The sequence below is a fragment of the Neophocaena asiaeorientalis genome, unplaced genomic scaffold, assembly GCF_003031525.2.
Source record: "Neophocaena asiaeorientalis asiaeorientalis breed wild unplaced genomic scaffold, Neophocaena_asiaeorientalis_V1.1 scaffold828, whole genome shotgun sequence".
Lineage (NCBI taxonomy): Eukaryota > Metazoa > Chordata > Mammalia > Artiodactyla > Phocoenidae > Neophocaena > Neophocaena asiaeorientalis.
In genome coordinates, this window is record NW_020175443.1 from 268577 (window position 1) to 280715 (window position 12139).

The following is a 12139-nucleotide window of genomic DNA, read 5'->3' on the forward strand; positions in this document are numbered from 1 at the left end:
CTGCTACACACTGTATCTGAAGATGTACGAGCTGGGGTGCTTCTTGCCATATTTTATAGACACAGAACCTCGAGGCCCAGAGGGTCTAAATGACAATGACATGTTCAAGGCCATGGCTGTAAGAGACCGAGTTGAGGCTGTGACCCAGAGTCCGTGCTCTGTCCACCTCTCCTCAGGGTGATAAGTCAGCTAAGCAGACGTCCTGGGCGATCTGGAATTATTTAGTTCTCCAGGCTAAGGTGTAAGTTAAAGTTCTCTTGCTGGGCTCCTATTGTGGCAGGTGATCTTTCTTGCCAGGGCTTCTGGCTGTGTGTCCGCTGCATCCTGGTGAAGGAGAAGGGAAGACTGGCTGGTTACCCTCCTGTGCTGACACACAGACTAAACACCTGGTGTAGTCCCTGCTTCTTTGGCCGCTTCCCAGTTTTTTTTTTTTTTAAATGACCTATTTCCTTTATTAACTTGTTGCTGGACCAAGTTGGTACACTTACGATTTGCTATTATGTGTGACTTTTTTCTTCAGGTTGGGAAAGTTGACATAGATTGGTAGTTTTTTTCCTGCCAAGGTATTTTTGGTACCCTGTTGAATTTCAGACGTTTAATTTTTTTACACCTTTCCCCTTCATTTAGACAAGGACCTAAGAGCTTTGCAGAGGTAGGAATTAGGTTTTTGCCACTCAGGGCTTTGGGAAAAATATCTGAAAGTAGACAGGAGACATGCTAGGGAGATCACTGATTTATGGAGTGGGTAGAGTGTGCTTGAGATGGGGGTGCTATGGGTGGATTTCTTACGTAATAATGTCATCCGGTTTATGCTTTCTTAAGAAATCAAGGGATTGAGATGTGAAACAATATATAAGATACTTGGGTATTTATGAAATAGTATTCCCCTCTCCTTTCCTGCAAAATGTGACCACCATCTTGAATTTGGTATTTTTACTTCCATTGCTACATCTATCTTACACGGGTCCAGTGTTTGGCTGAATTATTGTGAATGCTTGCATATTCCTAGATTTGGACCTTTGGTTTGTGGAGGCAGAGGGTCATGAAGCTCAGTTTGTCCTTTTTAACCGGGAACCTATTTGATTCTGCTCTGCTCCCCACCCCCCATCACTTATCACTTCTGCAGTCTCTTGTTATCTACATCCCTACCAAGCCTTCTCTTTTTCTCATTGTTTGTTTGTTTGTTTAAACTCAAGGTTAATCAAATAACTAAGAGGGTATCAGGACAGGCACCATTCTAAGCACTTGGATTAGATAAAACAATGTTACTTTCTTTTCAGCACCAAGAAGGTAATGGGAATATATTTCATGTCTACTATGGCAGGGTGGTAAAGGCTACCCGGGTTTAAATCCCAGCTCTGCCACTGACATGGGTGTGACCTTGAGCAAATCACTGAACCTCTTCTTGGTTTCCTCATCTATAAAATGAGAATACTAAGAATACCTACCTCAAGGCTGTTAGGATCAAATGAGTTGACACCTATAAAACTAGAAAACCAGTGCCCAGAACATGGCAAGCACACAATAAGTGTTAGCGGCTATTATAATCACCGCTTTGGAAGTTTAACATATGTTATCTCTAATCTTTACAACACCCTTATAATATCAGTTCACCGAACTGGATAGAGACCCTTGAAGACAGAGACCCACATCAAGTATAGTTTTTTGTATCAATTTTACACACACACACAATTTTACACATGGCCTTGCCCTCGCTTTGAAACACCTTAAATACAGGTTTCTTTGTATGTGAACTCAGAGTCCATCTGGTTTCGTTAGTTGGTAGCCTTGAACTTAAAACCTACAAAAACCTGTCCGTGAGCCTGACACCCAGGAACAGAGTAGTTCAGTACTCTGGGAGCTTGTTCCTGCTCCCCTCCCCAGCATGGCAGTCACTCCCCTAGGGCCCTAAATGTTGGGGTGTGAGGGCAGTAACATGAAGCAAAGGGTCTCAATTAAAACCCAAAAGTCCAGAGAGCCTTTTTAACCATCCGTCTCTGGCATCAAATGCTGGGCGCTGTGCTGAACGTTCAAGGTACCCTATTGCTGATGAGCAGGGTGTAGGGAGTGGCGTTAACAAGGTTGGCCAGGCAGAGCAGACCGAGCCTGGGTTATGACCTCCCTGGTCCACTCTTTGAGAGAGAACTTTAATAGCAGACGTAATAAAGCACAGGTGGCATAATGAGGTGAGGAATGGGCAAGAAACTGTCCTAGCTTGTGCTAATAGTGCCTGAGACCTAGTATTGTCTCCAGGGAGCCCAAACCACAGCTCAGACATTATCTCATTAATCTTCCCAAAACCCGCATGGGGTAGGCAGGTGGCAGGCATTCCCTTTGCTCTCAGGATCAGAGAGAATGGGGGCCCTTATGTGACTCACCCAAGGTCGGGTGAGGGTGGCAAAGCGCAGCATATAATTTATTGCTTTTAACACTGTGGTTTCCTCTCCTCCCTAGCCCCCTGCCCCTGTTATTAACAGACTACACAGGACTATTTTAATCAGGCGATTTTCATCAAGTGACCCTTTCTGAAGCGCTCTGGTTTGGAAACTCACCAGTGCAGTTACAGAGAAGCGAGGATGGGATGGGGATGAATCTGTAGCCTGTGGGTGTAGCTAGCGAGTCCTTGAGAAACTTGAGGTGCCCTTCCCCTCCCCACGGGCTCTTGCCCCCGTTCTGGATCTATCACTGGTGTCCTGCTTTCCTGCATTCTTGCGATAGGTTTCTTGCTTGGGTCCATGGTCTTGGGCATGGTGAATAGGAGTAGTTCTATTTCCACCTCACTCTGCTCTCACCGATCTCCTGTTGTTACTCTTTTCATGGTGACACTGCCCTGGCTAGAGCCCTTTCCCTCTTAGGCACTGTGCCCTAATACTGTCCCCTCACCCACAACCTTGGAATCCTAATTTACTGAGTGCATTGGCTTGTGCCATCTAACTCGGGTGATGCAGGCGCTGTCCCTATTTTACACACGAGGAAACTGGACCTTGGGGCTGTGTTCTTTTCAACACGCCATAATTAGAGTCTTGCCCTACTCTGGCCCTTTATTTGCATTAACTCTTTCACTAGCAGCTTTGTTGAGATATAATTCACACACCATACAATTCACCTATATGAAGTGTACAGTTTAGTGGGTTTTAGTATATTCACAGAGTTGTAGACCATCACCACAATCAATTTTAGAACATATAAATCATACCAAAAAACAAACCCTGTACCTGTTAGCTCCTACTTCCCTATCCTTTTATTCCTCAACCCTCCAGCCTTATGCAACCACTAATCTATTTTCTGTCTTTATAGACTTCCCTATGCTGGACTTTCATATGAATAGCGAATAGAAGATGTGGACTTTTGACTGGCTTCTTTCACTCAGCTTAGTATTTTCCAGGCTCATCCACGTTGTAGCACGTATCAATATTGTTCCTTTGTGTAGCCAAATGATATTCCATTGTTTGGGTATACCACATTTTGTTTACCGATTCACCCATTGATGGACATTTGGGTTATTTCCACTTTTTTTGGCTGCTATGAATAATGTTACCATAAACTTTCAGGTACAAGTTTTTGTGTGGGGGCAGAGAGTGTATTTCTAGCAGATGGTGAAAGGATTTTTAGCTTTGTTTTTGTTTTGAGTGTTTTTCTCTATCTGTTTTGCGTGTGTCAAAGGAAAGAACCAAAACCATGGTGTAACTTCATAAAGTATTCCTTTGATCAGGTGGCCTCTGGCACAAGCTCATCGTGTCGGGATGACCGACGCTAGATTGCTGTCATCATCCATTAGGATGGTGTTTATTGTTGATTCCACACTGCTTGCCGGTTTATCATACTTTCCTCTCATGTTTTCTTGCTGAGCCCTTGCAGGCAGCCTGTGCTGCTTGGCCAGCACAGGCTCCCAGTGCCTGGCTGTCCTGTCCAGCACCCACGGAACGCTCTCTCCAGGGTGCGCTCAGCTGCTGGACCATTCTGCGGTGGCGTGTTGCTGTGGGGAGGAGCACATCTGTTTGCAGATGCGTGTCACTACCTAGTAATGCCGTTTGTTACTTTTAAACTGTGTTGTACATAGAGCTGATTTATATGAAAAAAGCCCTGGTGAGCTTCAAATTTCCGTCACCTGTTGTGTCAGCAAATGCACATACATTTTAGATTTTTTTTTTTCAAATTACTGATCAAACAACAGTGGGTCTTAATTACCTTTTCTTGTCCAGTGTCCGGCACAGGGTCAGTGCTTAGCAAATATTGGTTTGGATGAATACTAGAATCCAAAAAAGGAAAGTCTCCAGCTACCCTTACTCTCTAAACCCATCAACTTTTAAAATTCTTTGTTTCCTTGCGGTTTTCGCCCATCTGCAGATGGTATTTTTAAATAGGTGTTGTTTTGCACATATGCTTTTCTTAAAATTTCATACATGGTACTTTTTATACCATGTTATCTTCATCATTATCCTCTTATAATTATATAATATCCCATAAATTATGCACATTGTTTTGTTTGATTATATAGTCTTTGGGAAGACATTTTTTTTTTTCTTTCACATTTTCATAGTTTGGAGAAGGACTGCTTGAAGATTTTATCATGGAAAGTTACTGCTTTGTTTTATTTATTTATTTCATTTGTTTTTGACTTAGTTTTAGGTTACTTCCTCAGGATCTGCTCTAAAAATGGAATTATGGGGGAAAGAAAGTCATAGGATCTTGGGTTTGTTTCATATTGATAGACAGATTACCCCAAACTGAGCCGATTTGCAGCGTGGCCAGCCAGGTGTGTCCACATACACCCAGCAGCCCATACACCCAGTAGCATTGAGTTACGTTGGTGATTTTACTGTGCATTCATCAGCAACAAGGTTGATGGTCTTTCTGTTTTCTTACTGTAAACTATTTATATATATCCCATAACTGTCACTTCATTCCTTTCTGTTACTGATAATATGGAGAAGTTTTAAGAATATATTGCTCTTTCCGCCTCCTTTGTCACTGTCTAGCTTGTTAATTGTCCTAAAGGACTTCCCTTAACTCGAGTTGCCTCACTGATTCTCAGAATAACTTACGGACGGCCAAACTGAGCTTTTCTCTACATTGCTATCCACCTGTCCCAACAGAATTTATTAAGTGAGTCCTTTCTGCATCCTTATGTTGTCCTGGTTTGCATCATAAGATCTTTTAAAATTTTAAATATGTTTTTGGAATTTCTTTTCCACTTGTTCTATTTTTCTAGTTCCAGACTGGCATCATGTAGTTTTATTGATTTTGTGGTTTTATAGTATTCTTTTTAAATCTGGAAGAATGAGAAGCCTTCTTTACCCTTTCCCCTCCAACATATTTCTTCTTGATTTAATAACTATTTTGTGTGTACAAGCACCAAATCCTTACCTTTTTATAATAAGAACAATCAAGTGTCCTTTATGATGTTGCCTTGTAATTTAAAATAAAACTATGTCTGTGAATTTCTATGTAGAGCTCAATACTTGTCATCTGGTAGCTGTATGTGTCACTTTGAGTCATTTAAAGAATAGATTTAGAATTAAATTTTGCTTAACATTTTCAGATGGTTTCCTATCGGCTATTGGATACTTTTTTTTTTTTTTTTACAAAACTTAACCTATGAAACATCTCCTTACCTACTTGGAATTGGAAGTTCTGAGTGAAGGTCTGTAAAGTCAGACATGCGATATACACAGGGCCGTATCTAAGTTTCAACATGATTATCTGACAAAATGCAATTCAGGGGATGGGAGATATTCAGGTGAGAAGGTAGATTTGAAATACTTGCTGCTTTGCCCAGATTCCGACAGGCAGCTTCTCAGTTCTTTTGGTACCAAGAACAAGAGGAACCAAACAGGGTAGAGACTGTTCTTGGTTTTTCTCTAAAAAGTGACACCCACTGCGGAAGACAGTGTTCGGAAGACCAGACCCCTCAGTGAAGAAATGCCGGTTTTAATCCTCAGGCAATTCGCATTTGGACGTTTCCAACAAACAGCAGCAACAGCCAGCTCCTTTTCTGTGTCTGGGGTCCTTTCCGTTCCCATTGCTATGACAACGGGGGGAAAAAAACTGTTCGGGTACCTCTGGATTCTAGATCCAGAAAAAGACTCAGGCTGTTTGTTCAAACAGCAAAAGAGAGTTGTCTGTTTCCTTGTACGTAGAAGAGAAAAAATAATCCTTATGATTCAAGAGAAAAATGGGTGGAGCTGTCCTTTTCCATTCTTTCACATAAATTATAAGTCTTGATTCCAGCCACCACACCTTTTAAGAAAAGGTCTAGGGCTGTTGTTTCATGTGAAACTCTGTACCACAGTGACACCCTACCCTGGTCTGCGGCGGCAAAAGGACAAAAGGAAGGAAGTTTCCCTTTTAAATCCCCAGGAATTTTTTGATGAGATAATATTACAGAGTGAAATGTCTCTCCTCCTATTCGTTCCGTGTTTGGCTCCAGTGTAACAGTAACCCACTTAGAAGCAGGCGGCCCTTTTGAAGTTATTTTAAACTTCCAGCAGAGTGTGGAGATATTGTAGCCTTGGATAAGAGCACCACCAGCCCCGGTTTCAGTTTTGCCCTTTCAGGCGTGTGGAAAGTGCCTCAGTATATCTCCAGGATTTTGTACTGAAAGCTTCTTAAAGAGCTGGTCTTGGTTTCAAAGCTTGGCTTGATGTCCTGTACCCAAGGGAACGTAGTTCTGTTTCTCCAGATACTTAACCTTGTCTGACATAGTCTTTTGGCTTTGAAGTTCCCGTAGAGTCTTTGTGCATTAACAAAACAGTGAAATCATGATAGCCAACCTCATTGGGCTCCGAGAAATTTGAAGAAGGTCCATCTTCATGTTTCAGCGTAAAACCAGATGCTCGATACCTGGCACTGATGGTGGCCAGGACTCTGCCCTGCTTATTGTTAGCCATTTTGCCCGAGCAGCTCCTTGTTTGGAAATGCAAGGAGGTTGTTCAGCACCCCTTGTAGAGGTTATAGGATCTGTCTGTGTCTGGGAGAAAACTGGGGCTCCCTAGAACAACCACCCTGGTTGTTGTGTCTGCCACCTCTGTAACTCTCAAATCCACATCACACTCCGGTGCCCCCTGGAAGTTATTTGGCTTATGGGGGTGGTGAGGGCTGCTGGTTCCTTCTTCACCCTTCTCCCTGAATCATCCATGTGCTGTGTTCCAGCTGTCCCCAGCCCAGGGCCTGGGGCCTCCCGAGCGTCGTCCTAGGCAGTCCTCCAAGTCCATAGTCCTGTGCAGGTTGCCTGTTGGGGTCTCTCTTTGGCCTGATGGAATGCTTCCCTGCAGGACCCAGAGAATCTGCTGGAACACCTGAGGAAGGGGACATTTGTCCAGCAGTGCCTACGAAGATCTTAACCAAAATAAAGCACGTATATGTTTACAGAAGGGAAAGAATACTTCATGGCTTTTAATTGAAAGAGCGTTCCTCTGGTGTACCCTTTGCCATCCCTGATTGCTATTCTCAGAGGCAACTACTTTCAATTATTTAGTGGTTTCTTCTGCCGTTCACCTCTGGGAATATTTCTAAATTTCTGTCAATAATTTCTAAACCTGCTTATACTGCCTCATATTTTTAGCCCATTTATACATTTTTCAACTTCCTACTCTGGAAGATGGAGATTTTTGTTCTCTTAACCCCCTCATCCCTTCCCCTCCCGGCCTTTCCACCTCCCCACCCCCATACACAAATTTCCCATCTCTGCATTTTCCCAATGTAGTTATATCACAATCAATGTTTAGATAAGGATTTACGTTATTGTGGCTGTCACTGTTCCCAGCCAGGCCATGCATGCCATGCCCTGCTTATGGTTTACAATTCTGGTGTGACTTTTTGGTTTTTTTCTGGAGTTAATAACTGTCGCCCCCACCCCATTTCTTTAGTTTGCTATCTGATTATCACATTTCATTCTCCTGTTCGGGACTGTAACACTTCTCAATACTGTCAGTCCCACTGGGTGATGACTCAGGTTGTTGTTATTTGTTTGCTTATTTGGGGAGCTCTCCTGCAGCCCTCATCCTTCTGACCCCATCTGGGCTGGTCGCCTGGCAGGCTGGTGGCATAGCTGTCCTCCTGGGATTTCCCTCTATTTTTCTTCTCTGTTGGATTCTCTGTGCCCTGGATCCCATGCCTGCCTCTTGGTTTATTCCCTTGTTTTCTCGGAGCTGACAGCAGCTTCTGAGATCAGACAGGGGCCGGAAATGTTGAGGTTTTGCTTTTTAGGGGAGGAATCCTCTATTCCTCTTCCCCCTCCATCACCCTCATAAAGCACTGTTGTGGGCCTGCCTGAGTGAAGGGCAGTGGCATTGTGTTTTCTGCACATGGAGAGTGTTACCTGCCTCTGCAAGCCCAGCTGCTGAGACCAAGAAGGAACAGCCTTTGCTCCTGTGCCATTCCCAGTAAATCTTGAGATTGCCGGTAAAGTCCTGGGAATGTGTTTGGTGACTTGGGGATCAGAGCTGAGATGCGGCAGCAGGCCTGTCTCCAGGCTGAGGGCTGGAGACACCCAGCGGTCATTTATTGAGCACCTATTGGGCACAAGGCTCTGGGTGGGGTGAGAGGGGACCTCTGGGAAAGACTCCTTGTAGGAGCAGGTACCCATCCCAGAGGAGAGGCTGAAGGAACTGTGCTAAGCACCATGTAAAGCATTTGGGAATGTAGAGGTGGAAGCAACTAGCTATACTGGTGCATTCAAGAAAGCTCCATGGAAGGGCTGACATTTAAACTGGTCTTGAAGGACAGAGAATTCTAGGCAAATGCATGAAGGGCAAGCAAACGTGACATGTCAAGAGAAAGTGAAGAAGGAGAGGGCTTTCCCACTGATTGAGCGTCTACCATGCAACTAAGATTATATATTTTATCTCTTTTAATCTGCACAGCACCCTGTTGAAGTGGATGGTACTGTCCCCATTTTACAGATGAGAAAATAGAGGTTTATAGAAATCGAGTCATCTGCTCAAGGAGGTATGCCTCATAAGAGGCACGTTTCAAAACATGGTTACATGATTCCAAAGCTCTCATCCTCTCCATCCCCCAAACACCCCTCAGAACAAAATCAGGAGTAAGACAGCCAGAGGCACCGCTTCTTAATGTCAAACCTCCCGATAGAGGACTAACTGGGAATTTGCCTTCAATTGACGTAAGCCAGGGTGTTGACATCCTGAAGTTATTCTGAGAGCACAAGACCAAAGTTATAACTCAGGACATATCTTCTGTTAAATCCTCACACTTTAGTGTGGCTTGTTAATTACTGGCATTTTTCTTCTCCGGACCCGTCCCAGGAGTTTTGCTTATCTTCTCATTTCAGGCTGTCCTTCTCCTCCTTCAGTATTCTTTGTCCAGTGAGTTTTTGTCAAGTTTTGTCAAACCCATTCTAGGTTTCTGAGTTTGTTTTTTCTTTTATGTTTTCATTAGTAGTTCTTTCTGACAACCCTGAGTTCTTACACAAAATTTAGCCATTTTTTTTCTTCCGGTTTTGACATACAGCACTGTATAAGTTTAGGATGTAGAACATAATGATTTGACTTACATACGTCATAAAATGATTATCACAAGAAGTCTAGTGAACATCCATCATCTCATACAGATACAACATTAAAGAGAGAAAAATATATATATATTTTTTTTTTTTTTTTTTTTTTTTTTTTGCTGTGCGCGGGCCTCTCACTGTTTTGGCCTCTCCCGTTGCGGAGCACAGGCTCCGGACACACAAGCCCAGCGGCCATGGCTCACGGGCCCAGCCGCTCCGCGGCATGTGGGATCCTCCCGGACCGGGGCACGAACCCGTGTCCCCTGCATCGGCAGGCAGACTCTCAACCACTGCGCCACCAGCACCAGGGAAGCCCAGAAAAATATATTTTTTCCTTGTGATGAGAACTCAGGATTTACTCTCTTAACCATTTCATATGTAACATACAGCAGTGTTCATTATATTTATCATGATGTACATTACATCCCTGGTACTTATTTATCTTATGTCCTGGAAATTTGTACCTTCTGACTACCTTCATCCAGTTCTCCCCACCCCCAATTCAGCCATTTTTAACCTTCTTAAAAATATGAAGGCAAAAACTTCCTAAATTTCAAACATCTGATCAGGTAAACCCCACACACCCAAACATTTTAAGAAAATAAACTCAGAAATTCCTATAATTGTTAATTGCTTATGTGCCACATTAAGTTCAAAGTTAACATGCTTGAACATCATTCATTGAAATCTCCTAAGATTAATTTTGCACACACAGGTCTTATGTGTAGTCACTGCCTATATGTCACTGGCTGGTGTCAGCATGTACGAATTCACAAGCATAGTTTTCATGTGATGACTGTCTGGCAGCAATGTCTCACTGGATATTTAGAATATATGTGTTTCATATGTTGGAGGTCCTCATTCTCCGTAGATGACTGTGATCCAGAAAAGGACTTTGGGATCTTTTTAAGTTAAGGGCTACTATTTTGCAGTAGACAGTAGAAAGATTTGGTTGGGGCTTTATCTTGAAATGTGGAACACAAAATAAGTTTGTATTTGAATTTAACAAGTTAAATTATAATTGCAACTTCGTTCTGATTTCTGAGAACAAAGAGCAAATCCCCTGTTGGTAGTGTTGGGATATTTCCAGCAAAACTGTCTGAGAATGTGGATGTGACATCCTTCTCTTACTCCAGCAGCAGGAACACCCAAAGTCATTTTTCCAAAAATGTTAGAGAACTCTCTCTTTTCCCAAAGTTCTGTCTTAATCCTTTGATCATTCTCCATGGAAGCCCCCATGTGGATTTCTTCTTTAATCCTTAGCTAGATTGTTTGCCATTTGCTTTGAGTGGATCCTGTTGTTGACTAATATGACTTTGGTGGACTCTGTTATATTTGCATCATTGGCTGATTTGCGGTTCTAGTTTGCAATTTATCGACATGGTCTAGTCACTCTGTCATCTGATAGACCAATTAGCAAGAGGTTGCTGTAAGGATTAAACAAGATAAAATACATAAACAGAGTAATATAGTTGATGCTTAATTAACAAGAAAGCCCTCTCCTTCACTTTCCCCAGATTTGGCATATTCGTTTGCATTTTATGCCTTTGCCTAGAGTATTCCATCCTTTGACACAGGTCAGTTTATGAGTGAATATTTTCATGTTATGGCTTCCCTATAAAACATTCTGCTGAGCTCATAACTTGGAGCCCTTGGGAAAAGAGAACCCCAGGGCATAAATGTTTGGAGACCTAGGGTGGTGGGCATTTCTGGAAGCTGATGCTGTCATCAGGGGCGAGCTGAAAGAGACCTGAATTGTACAATATCGGTAGGTGAGTCAGAGAGGCCAGTTACACTTGAGACGTAGCTGAGGTTGAATTCACAACCCCAGTAGTTTGGACCTCTGGAGATACAGACTGGAATAAGGAACTCAGAAGAGAAGAAACTCCGGAGTGGAGCTGGGAAGGGGGAGGATGGTGAGGTCGGTTTTGGATGCTCTGAGATGTGATTTTGGTGGCCCTTTACCCTCCCTGGGAAAATAAACCACCCATGCCAACCGATTACACCCACCAGCACTTGAGAAAAAATTCCTTTTGGTTTTTAAATCTTTGATCCCCGTGCAGAAGTCAACACCCTTGACAGGGCTGACACTTTGAGCTGCTCACACGCACCCCAGTGACAGCGGATGCTTTGAAAAGGAGTCTTGGGGCCAAGGAGGGGGAGGGCCCCACATGGGGTGCGGCCCAGGGTGCCAGGGGGACGTCAGCGTGTGTGAGGCTTACACAGTTGGGATTTCCAAGTGCTCCGGACGCCCTCTTGCCATGCCTCCCCTGGCCACGTGTCCTGCTCCACAGCTGGAGCCTCAGCCTGGTCTGCTAAGGGCCTCAGCTTCTACTCCTGCTTCTGTTGCTCTGGGTTCACAGTCCCGCCCTCCTCCTCCTCTCGCCCTCCCAGGCCCCCCCTTCTCTCCAGCCGCCCCCCCCACCATCCCTCCATCTCCTCCCACTGCAGCCTTTGCTCTTCGCATCACGCGTGTCAACGTTTGGCTCGGATCACATCTACTTTAAGTTCGTTTCTTCTCATGTGTGTACCTGTGCTCTCCCTAACTTGGCATTTCTCGGAGTATGTCCCATGAAACAGTGTGAGCATATTAAACACAAAATGGGTTGATCATCAACGGGTAGG